Here is a 16,337-nt window from a genome sequence, read left to right as displayed (position 1 = left end):
ACAATAATCTATTTGGTATTTGCAGCGCGCGCTGCCCACATTTCACGCGCTGCCTTTCCTTCTGACTGTAGATTTAAAACAACCCACAACTTTTTTTAAGGCTAGGGGAAGCTAATGAACCTCTGTGGCCAAGTCATGCTTTAGTAGCCTATTTTGAATGAATGTATTTATTTCTGTATAGACAGGGTAGGCTAATTAGGCCGTATCATTTTGGCAATTTAATTCAGTTTACTTAGGGAAAGCTTCCCCTAGCCTTATGGATGTGTCACCTATGAGCCTGTCAATCTACTATCCCCCATAGTAGAAAAGTTTACTTATTCTATTGGTCAGCTTGTCGAGAAAGAAATAGCCCAAACAGACTCTGGGACAGTTGTGGGACGATCGATCCCACATTTATACAACCAGTAGGCCTAGGCTACATAATAAAAACGTGACATTATGCAAATTAACCCATAGACTGATAAGCATGACCGGTCAAATGTATTTTCATCAACTGGTATTTACATCAATGAATAGGCAAAAAATTATTATTTCGAAATTTGATTTTTTTTCTTCTCTGGGACAATTGGCCGGTGCCAATTTTATTTATCTGCATTTCTATGTTTTACCGGCTAACAGAAACCCTGATACACACGCATAGAAACATGCTGTACTAATGAATATATAGTGTTACCTACTCAACACACATACAATGTCTTAGAATGTTTGCATTGTAATTTCAGAAAATGTCCATAATATATCTGCAGTAATAGTGGAATGATAGTGTTTCACAGTACTACTTACCCGCCAGTGTTGTGATTTGGTGTGATATTTGCCTATAGATTTTTCCCGCTGGAGCGGCATCTGTTGTCAAAATGGGAAAGCTGTTTAGACTTTGTGGGTGTGTTATCTAGTAGATATCGAGTCAAGCGGCCAATGTAGAAATCGCTGTCATTTCGGTTGCAAAAATTCGACACCGTTCGCTCAATTTCAGTTCATGTGTGAAAACAAGCACTGAATAGTTTAGGGAATCATTGTACCATCTAAATCATGTTTTTACAGCTGTTTGTGGACCAAAATGAAAATAAAAGGTTCAAGCGCGAGTCTCCGCCATGTTATGGGAAAATGGGATGCAGGGGGAGATTTGTTTTGAATGCAGCCTAGTGCTGTTGCAATTCACCTAGCTTCCACATGGGGGAGAAATTCTAGGCGTAGCACCTTTTTAAATAAATGTATATACAGTGAGGGAAAAAAGTATTTGCTGCTGATTTTGTACGTTTGCCCACTGACAAAGAAATGATCAGTCTATAATTTTTAATGGTAGGTTTATTTGAACAGTTAGAGACAATAACAACAAAAAATCCAGAAAAACGCACGTCAAAAATGTTATAAATTGATTTGCATTTTAATGAGGGAAATAAGTATTTGACCCCCTCTCAATCAGAAAGATTTCTGGCTCCCAGGTATCTTTTATACAGGTAACGAGCTGAGATTAGGAGCAGACTCTTAAAGGGAGTGCTTCCTAATCTCAGTTTGTTACCTGCATAAAAGACACCTGTCCACAGAAGCAATCCATCAATCAGATTCCAAACTCTCCACCATGGCCAAGACCAAAGAGCTCTCCAAGGATGTCAGGGACAAGATTGTAGACCTACACAAGGCTGGAATGGGCTACAAGACCATCGCCAAGCAGCTTGGTAAGAAGGTGACAACAGTTGGTGCGATTATTCGCAAATGGAAGAAACACAAAATAACTGTCAATCTCCCTCGGCCTGGGGCTCCATGCAAGATCTCACCTCGTGGAGTTGCAATGATCATGAGAATGGTGAGGAATCAGCCCAGAACTACACGGGAGGATCTTGTCAATGATCTCAAGGCAGCTGGGACCATAGTCACCAAGAAAACAATTGGTAAGGCCGTGAAGGACTGAAATCCTGCAGCGCCCGCAAGGTCCCCCTGCTCAAGAAAGCACATATACAGGGCCGTCTGAAGTTTGCCAATGAACATCTGAATGATTCAGAGGAGAACTGGGTGAAAGTGTTGTGGTCAGATGAGACCAAAATCGAGCTCTTTGGCATCAACTTAACTCGCCGTGTTTGGAGGAGGAGGAATGCTGCCTATGACCCCAAGTACACCATCCCCAACGTCAAACATGGAGGTGTAAACATTATGCTTTGGGGGTGTTTTTCTGCTAAGGGGACAGGACAACTTCACCGCATCAAAGGGACGATGGACGGGGCAATGTACCGTCAAATCTTGGGTGAGAACCTCCTTCCCTCAGCCAGGGCATTGAAAATGGGTCGTGGATGGGTATTCCAGCATGACAGTGACCCAAAACACACGGCCAAGGCAACAAAGGAGTGGCTCAAGAAGAAGCACATTAAGGTCCTGGAGTGGCCTAGCCAGCCTCCAGACCTTAATCCCATAGAAAATCTGTGGAGGGAGCTGAAGGTTCGAGTTACCAAACGTCAGCCTCGAAATCTTAATGACTTGGTGGCCTACTACAAGAAATGTCTGACCTCTGTGATTGCCAACAAGGGTTTTGCCACCAAGTACTAAGTCATGTTTTGCAGAGGGGTCAAATACTTATTTCCCTCATTAAAATGCAAATCAATGTATAACATTTTTGACATGCGTTTTTCTGGATTTTTTTGTTGTTATTCTGTCTCTCACTGTTCAAATAAACCTACCATTAAAATTATAGACTGATCATGTCTTTGTCAGTGGGCAAACGTACAAAATCAACAGGGGATCAAATACTTTTTTCCCTCACTGTAGACAAGAGGAGCATAGCAGAATAAAGACAGAGATTTGTTTTAGAGATAAATTATAACATGGACTGGAGATGGTTGTACTCAGATCATCTGTCAGTCTTTTAGTGAATGTTAATTGGCATTTAATTCAGCTGAAGAACCCCAAATCCTGGAAAGTTTTTTTGGTCTTTCCCCAAATCCCTTCTTTAAAAATCCACCCCAAAATCACTGTTGTTCTCTCCTTCCCCATCTCTCCTCCCAACTTGACCCTCTCTGTTCCCCTCCCCCATTTTCCCTGGCTCCTGTTCTGGCTTTCTGATCTCATGTTACCCCCGTACCCCGTCCTCTACAAGCCGTTCCCCCTCCCTTCCATCCCCCCAGGGCAGGCTTACAGCTCCTAGGCCTTTGTGCTGTCTCCCCCTCCTCCCCCTGCATTTGTGTGAAAGGGGCCAGAGAAGGGGAAAGAGGGAATAGGAGGAGGAGGAAGGGGAGGAGGTTTAAAGAAGGAGAGAAAGAGGAGATGGAGAGAGGAGAGGGCCCTAAGGAGACGGTGAATAGGGAACCATAGACCCTGCTTTATCTTATTACTCTGCGCTGTGGTTGTATAGTCTGCAAATGCAATCTGGGTTATTATGTATATTGTTATCGTAATATCATAAAATATTTGGTTTATATTTTTTCATTCCCAGTCTAAATCAGTATCTAGTTGTAAGTAAACAGTCTAGATAAATCTGTGTTGTAAGTACGCAGTCTGTTTACCAGCGACACACACAAATACAGGTCATTGTAGAAGCCTAGTTGTCTGGTAATGATCTCCATCCAAAGACGCGCACACAGAACTGACCCTGTATATAGTATGCTTACTGACTTTATTGTGTTCCTCTTATTTTCTCGTGTGTTTTTGTTCTACCGTGTTATTTTTAGTACTACATTGTTATTGATTACTGCATTGTTGGGTTTAGAGCTTGCAAGAAAGGCATTTCACTATACTTGTTCATGTGACATTTAAAAACTTGAAACTTGAAACACACATTGACAGATGTAGACATTAGCCAGATACCTGTTTAGTAGATCCATCACAGTCAATCTCCTCCCCCCCCTTTCTTCCCCTCACACAAACACACACCATACACCCCCCAATACACACACAAACACAAAACCCAGCCCCTGGCCCCCAGGGAGAGAGAACTCATTAATCCCTGGGCAGGCTATAGGCAGTGGAGCGCTGCAGGCCGGGAGGTGTAGTTACAGGGAGTGGTCAGTAGGGGGTAATGTGGAGAGTGGCCCTGTGGATGTCAGTCTACAGCCAAAGCCTACTAATCAGTCTTCGAGAGGCTCAGGTTTAATGAAGGGTTTGGGCAGACAAAACATGGCCTCTGGGTGCCAAGTGAGCGAGTGAGTGAGTGATTGAGTGAGAGCGAGCGAGCTGTGGACGGAGTGTGTCTGTGTGTGACGAGAGTGTGCAGTGTGTTCCACAAGTACACTGAGTGGCCAGCCAAATTGAAGAAATAGCCGTCCGGGGGGTCTAGCCCCCTTGGGTTTTGAAATTCTTTGCTGAAGGAGCTCTATTTTTTTGGCCATTAGTACATTATAATGCCTTGATTCCATCTGAAATACACAGCAAAATGATTGAATGCTTTATCAAGTTTACCTACCAGATTGTAAAAATGTGTTGTGGTATTGTGTAGAAAGACATTACTTTGCAATTAAATGACTGAAAATGTATGAATCAGTGTATTGGTAGCCCTTTACACTTGTACCCGTATACGGATTGAAAATGGCAGATTTGGGCACTAATAAGTGCCTATATTGGAGCACTTGAGCACCGCGTGCAACAAGAAGTTGCCCCCATCACTCCCGGTGATTGGCCAACTTTAGCAAAAATGTTTGTTGTCTGAGTTAGGGAAATGCTGTAAATTAAGATGACAATGTATTTTGAAAGATGAGACGTTGAGGATTATAATAAATACAGCTTTGATGTCATACAAGCAACGCAAACACCCTCCAAATCATAAAACTCATGTCAGAGTGTCAACGTTTATGATCACTATGTTTGATGTACAGTTACAAGATGACATGTTGTACTCTAGTCACTTCCCATCACGCCCACCTACCTCCCTTCTAGATTCTATTTTTAAAGTGAACCCTTATATCAAAGACGGCATAAGCTTGATTTATACGTTATTAAACTCGCACAATCTGGATTCCCTGAACTCTATTAAGAACCAAAGGGAATAGGATTTAGGTGAACAACCTTCAGACTAAACTTGGCAGAGTATGCTTCAGGGAATACATTCTTCATCTATATGTCTAAGACATGCTGTAATTCAATTTAAAATGGTTCATCGGCTGCATTGGTCAAAGGCAAAATTATCCAAGATTAGACCAGAAATAGATCCCACTTAAGGCTCCTGTTACTTTATTGCACATGTTTTGGACATGCCCGAAATTGACAGATTTCTGGATATCAATTTTTGAGATGTTTTCTAAGATACTGGAGAGACCTATAGAACCTTCTGCCTTTATTGCATTATTGGGAGTGGCACCACAGGAGGCCCCTCTAAACAGCTATATGGCAACATGCTGGCATTTACTACTCTTCTAGCTAGACGTCTTATACTATTTAAGTGGAAGCATCGGTTTCCTCCACCTTTTAACCATTGGATAAAGGAAAATATGCAACATCTCAAGCTAGAGAAAATAAGCTACTGGGTTAGGGGATCTGCAATTACCTTTTATAATATCTGGCAACCTTTCTTATCCTTTGTAGAAGACATGGACCCAGCTAATTTCACAACTCCATAAACCAACCCAAATTAGAATTTGTATAATTATTTTTACTCTTTTTTTTTTTTACTCTGTTTTATAATATTTGTATTTTTTAAAACTATTTAATTATATATTACTCATTGTATATCATGCCAGCTTTAAGTCTGATTTTGGGGTGGGGCTATGTTAGAGCATGGGAGGGTTGGGGTGGGTTTGATTTTGTAGGGGATCCGTGTGTGTTCTGCACTCTACTTGTTCTGTCTGTGTTATCTGTATAATCCTAAAAAATGGCAAATAAAAAAACCTTTGAGAAAAGAAAAAAAATATATATATGACATGTCGTCATACCCTGGGTTGTTCTAAACAGAATGAGCCTATGTTTGTTTATTGTGAAGAAAATTAGTCACCGCACACACAGCTGATTGCACTCTTGACTCCTTTCTATGCGTAACAAAATTACGATCTGTTTCTCTGAATTGCCTTGTGAAAGCCTAACACTAAGATCATATTTTGAAAAATTAGCTAGTCATGTTGGCAATAGAGCAAGCTTTCAAATCATGCCCACCTGACCCAGATTGCGATTTATAATGGACTGTTTTTGGATTACATAAACGATAACAGTAATTGTGTGATGGCAGGGATGCAGGGCTGTGTTCCAAACAAAACAACTACAAGTGTGCTTGCTCTAGTTCCTCAACGGCACAGCTAGGAGAGCTAAAAAAAAGTAGTACAGTTGAAGACTCTTCTTTGAGTGGGGCGGCGCACAATTGGCCCTGCGTCGTCCAGGGTAGGGGAGGGAATGGCCGGCAGGGATGGAGCTCAGTTGGTAGAGCATGGTGTTTGCAACGCCAGGGTTGTGGGTTCGATTCCCACGGGGGGCCAGTATAAAAAAATATAAATAATGTATGCACTCACTAACTGTAAGTCGCTCTGGATAAGAGCATCTGCTAAATGACTAAAATGTTAAAATGTAAATGTCATAAAAGTGTTTTGGAAATGTGCAGACTTTTGAGAGGTGTGTGTGGCCACTTAAAGACACCAATTAGTCCTCTCACTCAAACCCTTGTAATGTTTTGGTCTTATGTTGCACCTACCCCACATTTTCCAGGAATAGTCTTATCATGTTACTCAATGTATCCAGAGCATTTTCAGATTTTGTTATCAACAAATGCGGTGAAAAGTATAGTAAATGTAAAATGCACATAAAATCAAGTCTAATGTTTAGATTCAGTCTTGTGTCAGTTGAACTGTTGTGTACTCACCTTTGGTCTAATAATTTTCCCATTATCTCTAAACTGTTCTCTTTCAATTGCTACCATGGTTATGCATATGCATTTCACATATAAGAAACATTTCAATTTAGCCCTAGCCATATACGCCAATTCCCACGAGTGTATAGGCTCGGACTCAGAGGTTTTCAGAGGTGCTAAGTACAGTACAGTACAGCAAACGATACTGGTGTGTCAGAGCCCTATACTGATGTTTTTTTATGTATTTATTTTTTTCGTTTTGTTTTTGCATACGCTCTTATCCAGAGCGACTTACAGTTAATGAGTGCATACATGTTTTTTTGTTCGTTTTTCTCATACTGGCCCCCCGTGCGAATCAAATGCCATGCTCTACCAACTGAGCTACATCCCTGCCGGCCATTCCCTCCCCTACCCTGGACGACTTGTGCGCCGCCCCATGGGTCTCCCTGTCGTGGCCAGCTACGACAGAGCCTGGATTTGAACCAGGATCTCTAGTGGCACAGCTAGCACTGCGATGCAGTGCCTTAGACCACTGCGCCACTCGGGTGGTTCTAGCAGTGTCTGAATCCTGGCTTAGGAAGGCCACCAAAAATTCAGAAATGTCCATCCCCAACTACAACATTTTCCGTCTAGATAGAACTGCCAAAGGGGGTGGAGTTGCAATCTACTGTAGAGATAGCCTGCAGAGCTCTATCATACTATCCAGGTCTGTGCCCAAACAGTTTGAGCTCCTACTTCTAAAAATCCACCTTTCCAGAAATAAGTCTCTCACTGTTGCCGCTTGCTACAAACCCCCCTCAGCCCCCAGCTGTGCCCTGGACACCATACAGTGGGGAAAAAAGTATTTAGTCAGCCACCAATTGTGCAAGTTCTCCCACTTAAAAAGATGAGAGAGGCCTGTAATTTTCATCATAGGTACACGTCAACTATGACAGACAAAATGAGAAAAATTATGGTGGAAAATAAGTATTTGGTCAATAACAAAAGTTTCTCAATACTTTGTTAAATACCCTTTGTTGGCAATGACACAGGTCAAACGTTTTCTGTAAGTCTTCACAAGGTTTTCACACACTGTTGCTGGTATTTTGGCCCATTCCTCCATGCAGATCTCCTCTAGAGCAGTGATGTTTTGGGGCTGTCGCTGGGCAACACTCCTTCGTTGCCCGGGCGGTGTGTTTGGGATCATTGTCATGCTGAAAGACCCAACCACATTTCATCTTCAATGCCCTTGCTGATGGAAGGAGGTTTTCACTCAAAATCTCACGATACATGGCCCCATTCATTCTTTCCTTTACACGGATCAGTTGTCCTGGTCCCTTTGCAGAAAAACAGCCCCAAAGCATGATGTTTCCACCCCCATGCTTCACAGTAGGTATGGTGTTCTTTGGATGCAACTCAGCATTCTTTGTCCTCCAAACACGACGAGTTGAGTTTTTACCAAAAAGTTCTATTTTGGTTTCATCTGACCATATGACATTCTCCCAATCCTCTTCTGGATCATCCAAATGCACTCTAGCAAACTTCAGATGGGCCTGGACATGTACTGGCTTAAGCAGAGGGACACGTCTGGCACTGCAGGATTTGAGTCCCTGGCGGCGTAGTGTGTTACTGATGGTAGGCTTTGTTACTTTGGTCCCAGCTCTCTGCAGGTCATTCACTAGGTCCCCCCGTGTGGCTCTGGGATTTTTGCTCACCGTTCTTGTGATCATTTTGACCCCACGGGTGAGATCTTGCGTGGAGCCCCAGATCGAGGGAGATTATCAGTGGTCTTGTATGTCTTCCATTTCCTAATAATTGCTCCCACAGTTGATTTCTTCAAACCAAGCTGCTTACCTATTGCAGATTCAGTCTTCCCAGCCTGGTGCAGGTCTACAATTTTGTTTCTGGTGTCCTTTGACAGCTCTTTGGTCTTGGCCATAGTGGAGTTTGGAGTGTGACTGTTTGAGGTTGTGGACAGGTGTCTTTTATACTGATAACACGTTCAAACAGGTGCCATTAATACAGGTAACGAGTGGAGGACAGAGAAGCCTCTTAAAGAAGAAGTTACAGGTCTGTGAGAGCCAGAAATCTTGCTTGTTTGTAGGTGACCAAATACTTATTTTCCACCATAATTTGCAAATAAATTCATTAAAAATCCTACAATGTGATTTTCTGGATCTTTTTTTCTCAATTTGTCTGTCATAGTTGACGTGTACCTATGATGAAAATTACAGGCCTCTCTCATCTTTTTAAGTGGGAGAACTTGCACAATTGGTGGCTGACTAAACTTTTTTCCCCACTGTATGTGAATTGATTGCCCCCCATCTATCCTCAGAGTTCGTACTGCTTGGTGACCTAAACTGGGATATGCTTAACACCCCGGCCATCCTACAATCCAAACTAGATGCCCTCAATCTCACACAAATTATCAAGGAACCTACCAGGTACAACCCTAAATCCGTAAACATGGGCACCATTATAGATATCATCCTGACTAATTTACCCTCTAAATACACCTCTGCTGTCTTCAACCAGGATCTCAGCGATCACTGCCTTATTGCCTGCGTCCGTAATGGGTCCGCGGTCAAACGACCACCCCTCATCACTGTCAAACGCTCCCTAAAACACTTTAGCAAGCAGGCCTTCCTAATTGACCTGGCCCAGGTATCCTGGATGGATATCGATCTCATTCCGTCAGTAGAGGATGCCTGGTTGTTCTTTAAAAGTGCTTTCCTCTCAATCTTAAATAAGCATGCCCCATTCAAAAAAATGCAGAACTAAGAACAGATACAGCCCCTGGTTCTCCTCAGACTTGACTGCCCTTGACCAGCACAAAAACATCCTGTGGCGTACTGCATTAGCATCGAATAGCCCCCGCGATATGCAACTTTTCAGGGAAGTTAGGAACCAATATACACAAGTAGTTAGGAAAGCAAAGGCTAGCTTTTTCAAACAGAAATGTTGCATCCTGTAGCACTAACTCCAAAAAGTTTTGGGACACTGTAAAGTCCATGGAGAATAAGAGCACTGCACACTGCACTGAGGCTAGGAAACACTATCACCACTGATAAATCTACAATAATCGAGAATTTCAACAAGCATTTTGCTACGGCTGGCCATGCTTTCCACCTGGCTACCACTACCCCGGTCACCAGCTCTGCACCTTCCGCTGCAACTTGTCAAACCCCTTCACTCATGCTGCCAAACATGCCCTCGTAAAACTGACTATCCTACCGATCCTTGACTTCGGCAATGTAATTTACAAAATAGCCTCCAACACTCTACTCAGCAAATTGGATGTAGTCTATCACAGTGCCATCCGTTTTGTCACCAAAGCCCCATATACTACCCACCACTGTGACCTGTACGCTCTTGTTAGCTGGTCCTCACTACATATTAGTCGCCAAACCCACTGGCTCCAGGCCATCTATAAATCACTGCTAGGCAAATCCCAGCCTTATCTTAGCTCATTGGTCACCATAGCAACACCCACCCGTAGTATGCGCTCCAGCAGGTATATCTCACTGGTCATCCCCAAAGCAAACGCCTCCTTTGGCCGCCATTCCTTCCAGTTCTCTGCTGCCAATGACTGGAACGAACTGAAAAAATCTCTGAAGCTGGAGACTCTTATCTCCCTCACTAACTTTAAGCATCAGTTGTCAGAGCACCTTACCGATCACTGCACCTGTACACAGCCCATCTGAAATTAGCCCACCCAACTACCTCATCCCCATATTGTTATTTATTTTGCTCATTTGCACCCAAGTATCTCTATTTGCACATCATCTCTTGCACATGTATCATTCCAGTGTTAATACTAATTGTAATTATTTTGCACTATGGCCTGTTTATTGCCTTACCTCCATAACTTGCTACATTTGGACACTGTATATGTATTTTCTATTTTCTGTTGTATTTTTGACTTTATGTTTTGTTTTACCCCATATGTAACTGTGTTGTTTTTTTATCACACTGCTTTGCTTTATCTTGGCCAGGTCGCAGTTGTAAATGAGAACTTGTTCTCAACTGGCTTACCTGGATAAATAAAGGTTAAATAAAATAAATAAATAAATATGATCAGGCCTATTTTTAAGTAAGAGAACATTAAACCTTTTTTAACTTCTCTTGAAATGTAAAGTCTTATTTACAGTTTTACTGCATGATATGAATTTCCACAATGTTTGTTCTTCAAATTATGTATTTTAATAAAACAGAAAAATTAAGTAAATAGCTCACATTATTATGAGGTTAAATAAAATAAAAAATTAAAGGATTATATCAGTCTTAAGGATTATATCTTTCAGATTTTACATTTATCATTAGGTAGGGCCCTATGAAATCAGTTAAATTGTTTGCCTAGTTCCATTTTGTTCTTTCTCATTCCGTTTTGTTTTTCCAGGTTTCTGTCTTTCCTATTTTCTTTTCAGGGTTTCACTCCAAAAGCTTTTTTTTTTCTCACTTTTTTAAATAGAAAAACAAAATTGGATGGTCTAAGTCCACAACAATTCTTAAACCACATCAGAAGACAACTTTTGACGTATGGGAAGAATCAGATAAATGTTTTGGGTGTAGTTACCCTTTAATTCAAGTGCAAGAGGCTGTTGTTTAGCTGTGTTTTTGTAGCTCACATGTGATGGTAGAGTTTGCAAAACAAATACCCACCGGATTGATGCAAATAATCATGATATAATTCTTCCAGGTAAGCATACGCTACTTTGTTGTAGTTAACATTTCATTGAGAAGGTTTTTGGGAAAGCCTTTCCATCTACTAGAAGCCCGTTTTCATTAGCATTATTGCTAACGGTTACACAAACGGCAGAAATCCATCTAGCATATTGGCAGCAATGAAAAAACAGAGCCCCATTCATTTTCAATGAAGGGAAGCGAAGTGGGCGGGGGACTGTTGGGCGATGCCAGCATGGGCAAAGGAGCAAGAACAGGGCTGGACCAAAGTTGGGGAAAGCTGAACCTTTGTCGCGTATATTGCGTTGCTATTGACCAAAACGAAGCTTACTATAGTTTCCAGACCCTACTGGATTGGCTGTTGATACTTAGCACTACCTAGCCTGCTTGCTAGCTTGCTAGAACCAACATTAGGGCAAAGCTAGCATGGCTATCCAAATTTACGAGTTCAGAAGGTCTAGGCTGAAAGTGGTAGACGCCAGCACCACACACACACAGACGGGCATTCTCGTTGCCCCTTCAGAAAGTTGCAGGAAATATTAATCAATTATGTATTCTGTTCATGTTTTATGATAAACTTGGGCAAATTAATTACGTTTCAATACATTTAGTTGATTCCCTACTAATAAGTTCAATACATTTTTGAATATTTACATTTTAGTCATTTAGCAGATGCTCTTATCCAGAGCAACTTACAGTTAGTGAGTGCATACATAAAAAAAAAAAAAAATTCCCCTCATACCTGCTACCTGTGGGAATCGAACCCACAACCCTGGCGTTACAATCGCCATCCTCTACCAACTGAGCTACACGGGGGCCCGTGTATTGTTGAATTCCGTTTTAATTCCTGGTATCCGTGAGGACCCTAATGATCATATTTTGACCAGAATGAGGCACTCCACTACCTATTGTTCCTGCAGTCAAATATTTTCATAATTTATCTGCAGATAATCAAAAAAAAAAGCCTGTTTTGTCTGCATGCTGTTTGTTCACTGACAGATTTGCCGCGCTTTCGAGACTAGGCTATGCCTTGTTATTGGGCTACACACGATCCACAGCTAGGCAATTAAAAATAAAATAAGCTATTGATCCTCTATGGGCCTTCTCGTGGTGTAGTAGGCTATTCTGAATTATTTCATTTATTTCTGAACAGACAGCAGTAATTCTATAACTTTGGCAAATTGATTTCAATGTATCAGGGGTGCTGCAGTTCCTCCAGAACTCTTCACGCAGCTACGATTCTATATGGAAATAAATGAAGTACAACGCTGGAGAGATGAGTCACAGGCTCATGTCTATCAGAACAGAGAGATCATAGAAAGTGAATCTCATTCTAGTTCTGTGAGCGATACAGGCACACTTCTCACACAGCCATGACTACGCATTGGTCTCAAACATAAATTACAATGTTGCGCAAACCATAAACCCGGGCCCTCCCAACCCGAATCAATTTACAATATCAGGCTTGGGCTGAAAATCTATTTCACATTACGTTTTTTTTTTTTTTTGGGGGTGGGGAATTAACGAAGAGGCCATTCAAATGAACTTTCATTGCTTTTATTAGCAAAAAGTGACAATTTTCTATGCCAATAGAGGTACCGGATCCGGCCAAATAGGTTCCTGAACGAAACAGTCCAAAACAGAACGGTGAAGCGGCTCAAATGAAGCACTGCATGCCGGAAACTGTTGAGCGTGAAAAACAGCGTTGCAGTTCTTGACACAAACCGGGGCACCTGGCACCTACTAACCACACCCCGTTCAAAGGCACTTAAGTATTTTGTCTTGTCCATTCACCGTCTGAATGGCACACATACACAATACATGTCTCAAGGCTTAAAAATCCTAGTTTAACCTGTTTCCTCCCCTTCATCTACACGGATTGAAGTGGATTTAACGAGTGACATCAATAAGGGATCATAGCTTTCACCTGGATTCACCTGTTCAGTCTGTCATGGAAAGAGTAGGTGTTCTTAATGTTTTATGCACTCGGTGTATAACCACGCTGCATGATTTATGAATGGCAAAGGGTTTTACAGGATCGACTTTAGTCAGTCAGTTCCACATCTTTTATAAACTAGTCAACACTTGCTGTTTATTTTTCAATCAAAGCACAGTAAATAGCCTACTGTGCACCACGACTCCGTGTGGCTGGCTATGTGAAACACGTGAAAGAAAATAAATGAATGTGCCAAAAAACAATAATTAGTCATGGATTTCAACTCATCATTGCCACTTACATCACATGGGACTTGCAAATTCATGAGCATCATGCTCTTTCCCTCTGTGTGAAGAAATTCGACTGCACCCAACCACAACGCACACAAATACCGGGAGGCGGGACAAACAGCAGACAGCGGTTTCCTGTCACCACTCGCTTTGTGACTGGCAGGCGCCTATCCTATCAATAGATCGCTAGAAGATGCATATTGTTCATTCTAGCGGGAGAGGGCTCGACGGACTAGCGAATTGAAAACGTTTAAATGAAAAGTAGCCTAGTTAATATGAAGTGGAAAAAGTAGCCGGCTGAAAATTAGCCTGTAACCGGCTGATTAGGCGACGGACAGAGCTAATGGAAAACACTTGTGTATGTTTCCTCCCCTGAGGTCTTTCACCTGACAGGTAATGCTGCTTCCAGATTACACACACACCTGTGCAGAGACTGTGTCAAAGTGATACTCTGAACAGTAAACACACATACACTTAATCTCACAGAACACAAAACACACACATGCTCTTCAAATCTTCTGCATTAGCTTGCATACGACATACTAATAATACAGGACATGCTCCATAGGAACACTAAAATACTCATAATCCTGGTGCGTGCGTGGAGCAGCCTCCTCTCCATTGTTGAGTCTATTCCTGGAAAGCCAGCTGCCACTCATGTTACCACAGCTAACTCAATTAGGAAAGCTTCTGCTGCTACAGAGCCCTCAGAGAGAGCCCAGCCTAAACACACACACGCCAGCACACACACATATACTGTACTGTAAACACACCAGTAGAGAGAGAGAGAGTACGCACAAAGACCATGAAAGATCACAGTAAAGTGTTGTAGAGAAATAGAGGGAGAGAAATGCAATCAGTTTATGAGTAGAGTTTACAGTCGTGGTCAAAAGTTTTGAGAATGACACAAATACTAATTTTCACAAAGTCTGCTGCCTCAGTTTTGATGATGGCAATTTGCATATACTCCAGAATGTCATGAAGAGTGATCAGATTAATTGCAAAGTCCCTCTTTGCCATGAAAATAAACTTAATCCCCAAAAATCCCACTGCATTTCAGCCCTGCCACAAAAGGACCAGCTGCCATCATGTCAGTGATTCTCTCATTAACACAGGTGAGAGTGTTGACGAGGACAAGGCTGGAGATCACTCTGTCATGCTGATTGAGTTAGAATAACAGACTGGAAGCTTTAAAAGAAGGGTGGCGCTTGAAATCATTGTTCTTCCTCTTTTAACCATGGTTGCCTGCAAGGAAACACGTACCGTCATCATTGCTTTGCACAAAAAGCGCTTCACAGGCAAGGATATTGCTGCTAGTAAGATTGCACCTAAATCAACCATTTATCGGATCATCAAGAACTTCAAGGAGAGAGGTTCAATTGTTGTGAAGAAGGCGTCAGGGCGCCCAAGAAAGTCCAGCAAGTGCCAGGACTGTCTCCTAAAGTTGATTCAGCTGCGGGATCGGGGCACCACCAGTGCAGAGCTTGCTCAGGAATGGCAGCAGGCAGGTGCAAGTGCATCTGCACGCACAGTGAGGCAAAGACTTTTGGAGGATGGCCTGGTGTCAAGAAGGGCAGCAAAGAAGCCACTTCTCTTCAGGAAAAACATTAGGGACAGACTGATATTCTGAAAAAGGTACAGGGATTGGACTGCTGAGGACTGGGGTAAAGTCATTTTCTCTGATGAATCCCCTTTCCGATTGTCTGGGGCATCCGGAAAACACCTTGCCGGAGAAGACAAGGTAAGCTCTACCATCAGTCCTGTGTCATGCCAACAGTAAAGCATCCTGAGACCATTCATGTGTGGGGTTGCTTCTCAGCCAAGGGAGTGGGCTCACTCACAATTTTGCCTAAGAACACAGCCATGAGTAAAGCATGGTACCAACACATCCTCCGAGAGCAACTTCTCACAACCATCCAAGAACAGTTTGGTGATGACCAATGCCTTTTCCAGCATGATGGAGCACCTTGCCATAAGGCAAAAGTGATAACTAAGTGGCTCGGGGAACAAAACATTGACATTTTGGGTCCATGCCCAGGAAACTCCCCAGACCTTAATCCCATTGAGAACTTGTGGTCGATCCTCAAGAGGCAGGTGGACTAACAAAACCCCACAAATTCTGACAAACTCCAAGCATTGATTATGCAAGAATGGGCTGCCATCATTCAGGATGTGGCCCAGAAGTTAATTGACAGCATGCCAGGGTGGATTGCAGAGGTCTTGAAAAAGAAGGGTTAACACTGCAAATATAGACTCTTTGCATAAACTTAATGTAATTGTCAATAAAAGCCTTTGACACTTATGGAATGATTGTAATTATACTTCAGTATACCATAGTAACATCTGACAAAAATATCTCATAACGCTGAAGCAGCGAACTTTGTGAAGACCAATACTTGTGTCATTCTCAACTTTTGACCACGACTGTACAGTATGATATGATATAATCACAATAGAAGACTACTGCCAACTACAACATATCAACAATGCCATAGACCGAGAAACAATACACACATTGTACTATATTACTGACATACGTACACAATAGTGCTAGTAGTCATTCAACCTAGCCTGGGTACCAGTCTGTTTCTGCTAACATTCCACTACTTTTACTCCATACATACAGTACCAGTCAAAAGTTTGGACACACCTACTCATTCAAGGGTTCTTTATTTTTACTATTTTCTACATTGTAGAA

Source organism: Coregonus clupeaformis, unplaced genomic scaffold (genome assembly GCF_020615455.1).
Source record: "Coregonus clupeaformis isolate EN_2021a unplaced genomic scaffold, ASM2061545v1 scaf0001, whole genome shotgun sequence".
Lineage (NCBI taxonomy): Eukaryota > Metazoa > Chordata > Actinopteri > Salmoniformes > Salmonidae > Coregonus > Coregonus clupeaformis.
This window is presented reverse-complemented; position numbering follows the sequence as displayed.